Consider the following 10405-nt stretch of genomic DNA (forward strand, 5'->3'; position numbering starts at 1 on the left):
TTAAACATAAAATAGCAGATAGGAGTTTCATTCCAATTATTCTTATTTTATGAGTGGTTTTCGAACTTCCTGCCTAGAATTGTTTTTCTTTGGTTAACATTGCGATTTTACGTTAATAATATTCACCTGAAAGAATATAAATAAAATAAAAAAATTAAATGCTGAATCCGATTTAGTTGAGGGCAAAAAGGAGGGTGATGCCGGGGGAGAGAAACTGACGGGTTGAAGGTTGGCAATAGTGATACGGAGTCGGGGAGACCGCTGTCAGTCAGCCTCGACCTCCCGCTAAGCCAGCTTCTTTCCAAATCGGTTATCGGATATGTCAAAAAAAGTTTACAAAATTATATCCAAAGTCGAAGACATTTGCGATAAAAATTGAAGGTTGTAACATACTCGGTATGGCGATCAAACGCTACGAAAAATTTGACACGTTTAATTTTTGCAAATTATTTTTAAAATGAACTGCATTTCATGCCAAGCAACGAACAGGGGTACATCTATTTAACAATCAAGTAAGTACATTTTTTTCATTTGGTACGATTCAACAACTTTTTTTTCAAAATATTTAACCCTCCAGAAAATTTTTGAAAGAGAAAATTTATAATTTCCTAATTTTTTAATGCAAAACGAACCCGTAACAACATCAATTTTGTGCATTATTGACAGGAACCATCTAAGAAATCTGATTGACCTTCCAGAGGATTTGTTACCTCATTGATTTGACCTTTCGGTTTTGAATCCCAGCCATAAATTTCCAACGGAAAAGATTCCACCAATATTACTGTCAGCGGTGTGATCAAAATTGACCATCTATGGTCCGCTCGATCTCGCTGTTCATGCTGAAGATGGCGTTGAGCCGAAACGCATCTGAACCCAGTCCTACAGCTAAAATAAACAGACCAAAAACGATTTTCACCGCATTGACAAATTCAAGACAGTCTCAAAAAATCCTACAAAATATAGGATAAAATTTATTATTCAAACATAACGTTATTATTAAATTGTACTAATTAAGTTCTGGATGGTGAATTAACAATAATCGGTATTACATAGCACTAATTATTACGAAATTTTAAAGATAACAATAATAAAAAATAATAAAATAAATCAGTATATAATATCTTTTCTATATAGGTCATTATAAATTAAAAACGCAAGATAGACACAGAATATGGTTTAAAAACTGTATGGCCTAAACTTTGAATACATAAATAATTACAATTTATAAAATTGTTAAAAATAACATGCTAAAACATTCTTAGTAATATTAAAATATTACTGAGTAAAAAGAATCTGTTTAAAGCTGAATAAAAAGTAGTTTTTGTTGGCAGCAGTAATTTTATTGGGTTGTCCGGAAAATAATGCAGGATTTTGGTATTAAACAAAAAAAAAGAAACTAGTTACTTTAAAGCAATGTTCTTTAATCAAAATAATTTCCCATACTCTCAATACATTTCTCCCAACGTGTTGGTAACTTATTAATTCCGTCTGAGTAGAATTCAGAATTTTTAGAATTGATAAAGTCAATAAATGCATTTTCCAGTTCCGTTTGATTTTTGAATATTATGTGTTGTAAGTAGTGGTCCAGGTGTCTAAAAAAATGGTAGTCAGTAGGCGAGAGGTCCGGAGAGTAGGGTGGGTGAGGCAAAGTTTCATAGCCAAGCTCCAATAATTTTTGTGACGTTACACGTGACACATGTGGTCGAGCGTTGTCATGCAACAAAATGGGCCCTTTCCGATTGACCAAAGAGGGCTTCATTACTGCCAATTTCTGATGCATGGTATTAATTTGGTTACAGTATGATTCAGCATTGATGGTTTCGCCAGGATTTAAGAAGCTGTAGTGTATTAAACCAAATGAAGCCCACCATACCGTAACCATTACCTTTTTTTGATGAGTTGGGGGCTTTGGAAAATGTATTGGAGCTTCTCCTTTGTCGAGCCACTGTCCAGAATCCACTTTTCGTCACATGTAACAATTCTGGCCAGAAATGGGTCATTTTTGTTTCGACAAAGAAGTGATGCACAAACATCAAAGCGCTGATTTTTTTGGCGATCGTTTAATGAGTGTGGAACCCAATTTTCGAGTTTTTTCACTTTTCCAATCGCCTTGAGGTGGTCAGCGACGGTCGTTTTACTGACTTTGAGTTGCTCTGCAAGTTCTCGAACAGTTGTTTTGGGGTTTTCTTCCACCACTGATCGCAGAACATCATCATTAAGAGAGGAAGGCCTTCCACGACCTTCTTCATCTTCAAGGCTGAAATCTCCCTCCCGAAATTTTTTAAACCACCTTTGCACAGTGCACTCATTAACACAACCCTCGCCCCAGACTTGGTTAATGTTTCTAGCCGTTTGGGCTCCGCTTCGGCCGAGTTTAAACTCGTAAAAGAAAATCGTACGAAATTCTCGCTTTGACATTAAGGATGACTGAATTATTTCCAAGTAGCGGAATGCTACAGAGGTAAACAAACAATATCATTTGGAAGAGGATTAATAAGTGTTGACATTCATACAAATGAGTAATCCTGTAAACGTAAACAGAATATTTTATATAGATTTTTTTTAATGAAAACTTAAAATCCTGCATTATTTTCCGGACAACCCAATATTATAATAAAATAATTCCTCCTCCGATATTTTCTGAAGTCCTATTTATACAAACTTAGATACCGTAGTTTTGAACTTTTCTTGCTGTATTTTGTGCGACGTTTTCCTAAAAATACTCTTCGAATACTGTCAATTCACGGTACGTCTTTAACCACCGGGTGGAAAATCATGAAAAATCAATTCATTCAAACTCTATTTAAAGTAATTTATGGAAACGTAAAATACAATTTGGGTTTTTTCTGATGAAACTCGTTTTCAGTTTAGCAATAGTACAATGTTCAGAGAAAATAAAACAAAATGTAAAATTTAAAAATATATATAAAATATTTATATAAAATTTAACGATTTCATTAAAAAAACGAACTAATATAAGATAGAATGCAAAAATTGAAAATTGTAAAAGTATTAAAACAACATGATATCATAGAATATACGTTAGAAGTATAAAATAAAAACATTTTTGTAATTGGAAAAACGTTGATTAGAAGAATTGAACTAGTGATTCAACAATAGGAATTAAATTCACTATTTTTTGTGGTCCATTTGACCAATTAATATCATTCAATTAATTAAGGATTAGGAATAGGAATTAAATTTAAAATGATTGAGAAAAGTAAATTTCCAATTTTTCCATGTCAAGTGTATTATCGAACACACATATTGAACTTGTGGCCTTCTAGAGTAATCAATTTTATAAAAAAAGCCCACTTATTGCAAGAACAGCTAAGGCAGATTACGATTAAAACTTGCCCGTTAGAAAGATAAATGGCCAAGTCTTTCCATAGGAGAATTATTTCTAAAACCACAAATAAAAACGCGCATTAAACACCGTTTAATGAGCTGGAGTATAAAGCTTCGTTGTACTGTTCACGGGGAAAAAACCCGCTAATGAAGTTTGTATCATTAATCAAGCTTTAATAGAGATTTAAGATTAGTTGGGTATAAAATGTTATCAACTTAATCTAATCCAACGGCTTTAAGGAAGAAAGCCAAAAATTTACAGCCTGGTCTAAAAATTTAATTGATTAATTAGAATTATTTACAATATTCATGTTGTTATTAACAATTTATTATTCTATGCATTCAATGATCAAAATAAACACCGTTGAAATCCACTGGTCATGGAATAAGCTCATGAGATTATCGTAAAATTATATTACGGAAGGTATAAATGGGGATGAAGTAAGAAAGAAATTTTTAAGTCAACGAAGCCTAAAATGGGTTTTAAGCTTATTTACCACTTTGAAACGTTTAACTTTAACTGTAAACCAATTTTGCAGTCTTTCTAACCAGCTCGGGACTTGCTACTAAATCTTAAAAGTGGTTGGAAAACAATTTTAAATTGGAATTTCGATTTATTTTCGGCCTTTCGGGCATTAAAATTAGTGAGCACATGCCCGTTTAAATTACACCATAGGTGTCAACCAAATGTTTCAATAAGCAACTCAAACTACAAAAAGTACTCAAAACTTTATAGAGATCACATAAATCTGCTAATATAAAAGTTGGTTTAAAACATCGACTGTAAAATAATGCATTGTTGTTATAATGCAAAATTACTGTATTTGAGCTTAGGCTCATCATGCATATCATATGCACCCGGATCGAAAATACCTCATTATCCCCCTACGGCGATACAATACGTCAACCATAAAGTGGCTAACAATAGGCAGAGGCAGGCAGGATCTCCAATTAATTAAAAGTTATTTTCCCGCCCTACTAGAAGATATGGTTAGAAATACCATTTTCTATGGGCAAAAATAAATTGGTGGCTTTATTTCGCGAGGAAAGCTTGGATTGAAAAGACTTTCTGAGGGAAAAATGAATAGTTGGCACTAATAAGATAATTAAAGCCCTTTTATAATCAAAACCTCTCTCAAAAAGTTTTGCCTTTAAAGATTAAATATTTAATTACAAACTTTCCATTCAAATTTACGAGCGAAACCACAAAGATTTGTTTTTGCATTCACATAGCAATTGAGGGCAAAAATAAACAGGTTTTTGTAATTTTAATACAAACGGTTTTTTTTATGACAGCAACAGTTTTATTACAGTTAAATTAGTCCATTTCCTTACATCCACATTCTCTGTTAGCCTAAAATTGTAGACTGCCGTTTCGCACTTTTTTGGTTTGATTTTAAAGCGAAGTTTTTTAATGTGTTAAGGTTTCGAACCCTTTAACCCTTTGGTAGAGCTTTAACCACTGAACCAGTTGCCCGCTTGCAAATAAAAGCCGGCCGTAAAATGTCCTTTGGTTAAAATGTTAAACGTTCCGCTTTTACAGAAAGACGACACTGTTTTTGTAAATAATCTCTTTTACCAACAATGTAAACATAACTTTCATAAGGCACTTGACCTTCATAGTTGGGGATATAATGAACAGGGCTCATCCATCTTATCATTTTTAATAAAGCCGTTGTACTAATTGTATAGCAATTAGGTTTATATAATCATTTCTACTCTTGTTTTCTTTACTATTTTAACATTTATACAATTTTCAAATGAATAACAAGAAAATTAATAAATACTAAATAAGTAAATTTATAGCTAAAAGTCCTGGATTCGAATCCCGCTCGTGACACTAATTAAAATAATTAATACAATACTACTAATAAACATATATGGATAAATTTATAATCATTCGTCTTGTACTTGAAATTGTCTTATGCTGATGTTACGGTAAAATAGAATATGAAAGTTAAAATATTGCCGTTTTAATATGTTTATTATTTTCTCTTTTTTTTACATGCAGATTATAAGCCATGATTGATGTTGTTTTTTGACGTGACTTCAATGACGCCGCCGTTAGGCACACATTTACTTAGACGGGGACATATGCCGTTACAGGTTTCATACCTGGACTTAGTCGTTATCACCTGACCACTGCAGTTTCAGTCTGGGAAGGATTGTATGAAGAGTAAGGTTGGATAGATTTGTTCTAGACGAACAGATTTGAGATTTCAATTACATATGGACACCAAGCAAAGAGTATTCTAAAGGGTATCGCCAGCAATGAAAAGAAACTTGCATCGGCTATCAATCAGAGAAGGCTCTGAAGATGATTTCAGTAAAGATCGAAACGTTGGCATGATAAAGAAAATGTTTTTCTAAAACGTACGTCACACCAGACCGCATCTTATGATCTCCACATGTTGGGATTTTGTTGATTGTCATGTGATACGCATACGTCATACGTTGATTTTTGATACGAGATTGAATGGATTTTGCATGGTGTTACAAAAATAGAAAAGAAATTCTGTATTATACGAAGGACATCGGATTGGAAGGTCTGAATACGATATAAGTGGTAGTTTTCTGATGCCCCGTAAAGTGCCAATCTATAAATTCATATGGGTGCAAGTAATGTAGTTTTTTTTTTTGTTATGTAGGGTCAGCGAATAACGACTCTCAAACAGCCATTTGATCATTTTGTAATTCTGTATACCGTCTGCACGTTTTAGTCGAGTGTGTATGTTCCGGTTTAACCATTTTTCAAGGTACGTGGTTTTTGTTGTGCGTATAGCGAATACAAAAGTTTGGTATTTGCAAAGCATACAAATAAGGTGTTTCCTTACCAACCAGATTGTCGCCACCAGCTACTTCTGCGCCAATACTAAAAATACCTGATTGATCCAACTTAGATAATGCTGATTCACCAACGTTAAAAATATCGGAAGTAATCTCTTTAGGTCCTAACTTATTATCAAGAAATACCCAAGCTAACTCCTAAATATGAACGGTGGTAAAACGATCTTCTTGTACCACTCGTTGAGATACCAAACTAGAATTTTCAAAGTTGTAACCATTCCATGGCATGAATGCAACGCGCATATTTTGACCAAGCGGTATAGCATTACAGAGCATATAGATGGTGCCACTATATATCCTTGAGGAGGACGTTGATAAATAGGTAGCAGATGTAAAGATGTAAACGAACCTTGGTCTACATAAAAGTGACGGTTAAGGGTGGTAGCAATGGTGTCTACAACATGGTGAATTTGGTGTATGGAGGAAATGAACTGGTGGTTAGGTATGAGGTTTAAGGGTGTCAATATCGTTGATATTTTGATAATGAAAACCTTTTTTTCGAGGATGAGAAAAAGCCTGACGGGAAGGAAGGTTCTTTGGTGTGTGGGTCATACGAATGGCGGGGAATTTCAAAAGGGTTGTGGAAATGCATTATTCTGAGGAGTGTATTGTAAAACCATTACGTTGGTGGGAATTTGAAGAAAGATGTTCCAAGAGGTTATATCTTTTACGACCCTTTTGTGGGGGGAGGTAATGATTTGTTGTTACAGTGAAAGGTTCAGAGGAGGGGAAAAAATTTCTTTATTTATTGATAATTGCAATGTAAAAAAAACTAGTTTCGTGAAATGCAGGAAGAATTTGCATGTTATTTTCCTCAACGAATCCATTTTGATATTAAAATACAAACTTCGATGGTATTATTATTCAAAATTAGTATGATAATTATGCCCTGAAGCATTTTTAAAGGCTTAAAAAACATAAATAATTAATAAATATGAACTTATTCAAACATTATTCCAAACAGTGTAGATGAATAATACAAATATTTAGCATCATAATGGATTTCCACATACGCTTTTCCTGATTTCCATTCGCAAACCGTTCTGGAACTGCTGACTTGGGCAATTCTTCGAGTAAACTGCATCTCATGGGCTTGATGATTTTCCAAGTTTAGCCGTGCTTAGAATTATAGAAACGTCGTTTTGACAACTTGATTCTCGCAAGTCGTAGTAACTTCTATTTCATTAAATTAATTGCCGGGGGAGAGCCAGGTCCCCCGAGGTCTACTTGGACATCGATCTGTTGAACGTGAAAGCGTCGAATTTTACGGTCTGTTTTTCTTTTCGAACCTGATTTAAAATCTAAACTCCCCTCAGAAAACTGATTAAACGTTTAACTTCTGTGAAGGCAGTTTGTCAAAAAAACGCGCTCGTTCCTTCGCCTTTTTATGAAAAAGGCCTTTAAGAGGAAAATTGAAACTTAGCATACTTAATACGACAAAGCTGCCTCATATAGCACATAAGAAAAGATTTAATTCGTGCTTCAGCACTTTTGATTTTTCCCAATAATGTTCCATTCAATATAAAATAATCGAAAGTTTATAGTAGCAATAAATTGGTTTAAATCTAAGTAAACCCATCAAAAGTCAAATTTTACTGCCAAACTTTCCTTGTTTTATACATCACGACCAAGACAACATAAATTTTGATAATACAAATAAATTTATTATGTAGTTACTGATTACTGATTTGTATAAGCTCAAATCTGCACACGTATGTATATACAAAAATATATAAATATGTACAAAAACGCGTGCACAGTGTTAAGCTTATCATTTATCGCAAGCCACCGGAAATTTCACCTTTTGGAATTTACAATGAATTATTGGTAGGCCTCAAGAATCACCAGCCTTGGGTGTTGGCAGTCCGGGGTCAGACCTCGGTCTATACGTAATGTTGGGCTTCAGGGGGTACGAACAGCTTAAGTAATTTTTGCCCCCAACACAATCAGGGATGCTAAAATCAAGCCCATTCATTTCCCACTCACTCTTAAATGCACTTTTTCTTTTTTATATACCACTCACTCATGGTGGTGGAATACTCGATATTCCTCCATCACCCTTTTTACGTATCATATAACTAACATAATTGAGGGTTGATGGGATACTCAATAGTCCACCATCGACTATGTCACACTACACATTCACGCTAATAAATCATTCATTCTCAGTCTGGAATACACACAATACCATACATTCGATGCCGTGCTCAAGAACAGTTCTCATATCAGGTGACATTCCTACGCGCTCTGTGTATGGAACCAAAAGTGGCACCTTTCTGTTATGTATGACTCATCGAACAACCTCACTCCAATGCCGGACCCATACGCGGCCTTTGGAACTAAAGTTAGCGTCCGTCTGTCAACCACTCATGGCCTACTCTTAATCGGATGAGGATGACCCTTCTTCTAAGGGTCAGACCCTACGAGGGCCAACTGTCGACAGTTCTCTTGATATGTGAGAGCTTTTCTGCCGATTCAGCCCACCGACGCTGCGACATTCTGTTAAACGTGGTTTTTTGGACTTTTAATGTCAGAAGGCAGGATCGCGATGGTTAAGTCCGAAGGTTAGGACGTACCGGTCTTAGCCGCCTCGTCTTCCTTTTCGTTTATTTTTTAATATAAATTGAAAAAAATCAACGAATTACATAAAATCTAAACCTTAACGATCCCCGAGGCAAATTATAACAAGCATTCACTTCCTTCCTCCTTTCAAAAAACCATCCCCAGAACTGAAACTTATATAATAATTGAAGGCTGATTAGTAATTACATCGTAGATATGATGAATGATGAAAATTAAAAAGAATCGCTTCAGTCATCAATGTTTTTTAAATTTTTTAATTACCTTTCACAACTTATAACCAATATGAACACAGCCATAAAATTTGTTGATACCCTATGTAGTAAAATAATAAATAAAAGATCATCTTAACTGCGTGATATAAGATTTATTATTGTTACTGACTATTAGTTACGATTCAAACCTTTGATGGACGTTATATTTATTATTTAGAATCCGCAAGACTAGTAGATGATTAAATGGATCGTTTAATCTTATTATGTCAATCTCTGTAAAGTACCTTTCCCTGATTAGTTCTCATTTACTAAATTAACATCACTCCGTTGTTTTATGAACGATGAATAATGATGACGATACGTTGTTACTTTATTTTATAAAGGTCTAATCTTTTGTAAATAATTACGCTTTATTCATTTTGTAAACGTAATCAAATTTACGTTTAAAACTTTTAGTCAGATTTCTTTTGTGGATAAAATAAAAGATGAATTTGAATAGAAACAGCCCATTTCATACGGACAGCAAGCATTATCAGAGCAAAAATGATCAGAAATGATCAAACCGATCTGTCCAAATAAACCTCCTACTAATTTGCTAATCCTTGATACTATAATTTTGAAAATGTATTTAGGTTCGTGAAAAAAGAACATACACAAATAAAGGTATATTTTCTTCTACCCGTAAAAATGTAAAACTTTACATAGACCATTTTTAAAAAATAAAAGATTTATGCTAAATTGACACTGGGTGTTTGATAAGGTGTAAGATAAGTCGAGGCACAACTTTCAAAAAGAAGGCCACGCACGTTACGTTATATCTCAGATTTTAATGAACTTTTTATGATTATACTAGATAAAAAAATATTGGACTCGTTTCTCAGCGCCCTTACCGACGGACTATAAGAGCGCATAACGTTTTTGGGTTTTCTACAATTATTGAACATCAAGGTCATTCGATGTAACATGTACTTGATTTGAAAAAAAATGAGTTCATTGGCAAAAGAAATGTTGAGGTTGCTGTAAGGAGCTTTGACGATTTGTCCGAGGACTTTTGATTGGAAGGATGGGACGTGTTGGATGTAGGATGGCTTGGCCAAGATTGGAAGTTCCACTACGTATGTCAAAGTGGTCGCTGTAAAGTCGTGTATAAAGTTAGTTTAGTTTTGACGGTCAAGTCAGATTTCTGTCCCAAAAGTATTCGTAGTTGTCGCGTCTTGTAGAGTTGTTGTCTGTTAAGTCTTGTATAAGGATTCCACAGTCTACTGCCTAGGTACAGTCCTATTTGATTTGGATGGAATTCGGTATATCAATATATACAATTCGGTATATAATAGCAAGACTGTATTATCAATTTGAATCAATGTTCTTCATTCACTTTTGCACTTTCTGCACCAGTCTTAAAGAAAAATAATGAT

The 10405-nt window shown here is 34.2% G+C and overlaps 1 protein-coding gene across 12 annotated transcripts in view; it reads left to right on the plus strand.

The window, feature by feature from the left end:
- The first annotated feature begins 265 nt into the window (after positions 1-265).
- LOC106672072 overlaps positions 266-10405 on the plus strand; it is a 100315-nt gene continuing 90175 nt past the window's right edge. For all 12 annotated transcript variants that reach the window (XM_024229212.1, XM_014403186.2, XM_024229217.1 and 9 more), the window contains exon 1: positions 266-512. The gene's annotated coding sequence lies outside the window, so the exon portion shown is untranslated. The remainder of the gene's footprint in view (positions 513-10405) is intronic.

The sequence above is a fragment of the Cimex lectularius genome, unplaced genomic scaffold, assembly GCF_000648675.2.
Source record: "Cimex lectularius strain Harlan isolate CLEC.00 unplaced genomic scaffold, Clec_2.1 scaffold368, whole genome shotgun sequence".
Lineage (NCBI taxonomy): Eukaryota > Metazoa > Arthropoda > Insecta > Hemiptera > Cimicidae > Cimex > Cimex lectularius.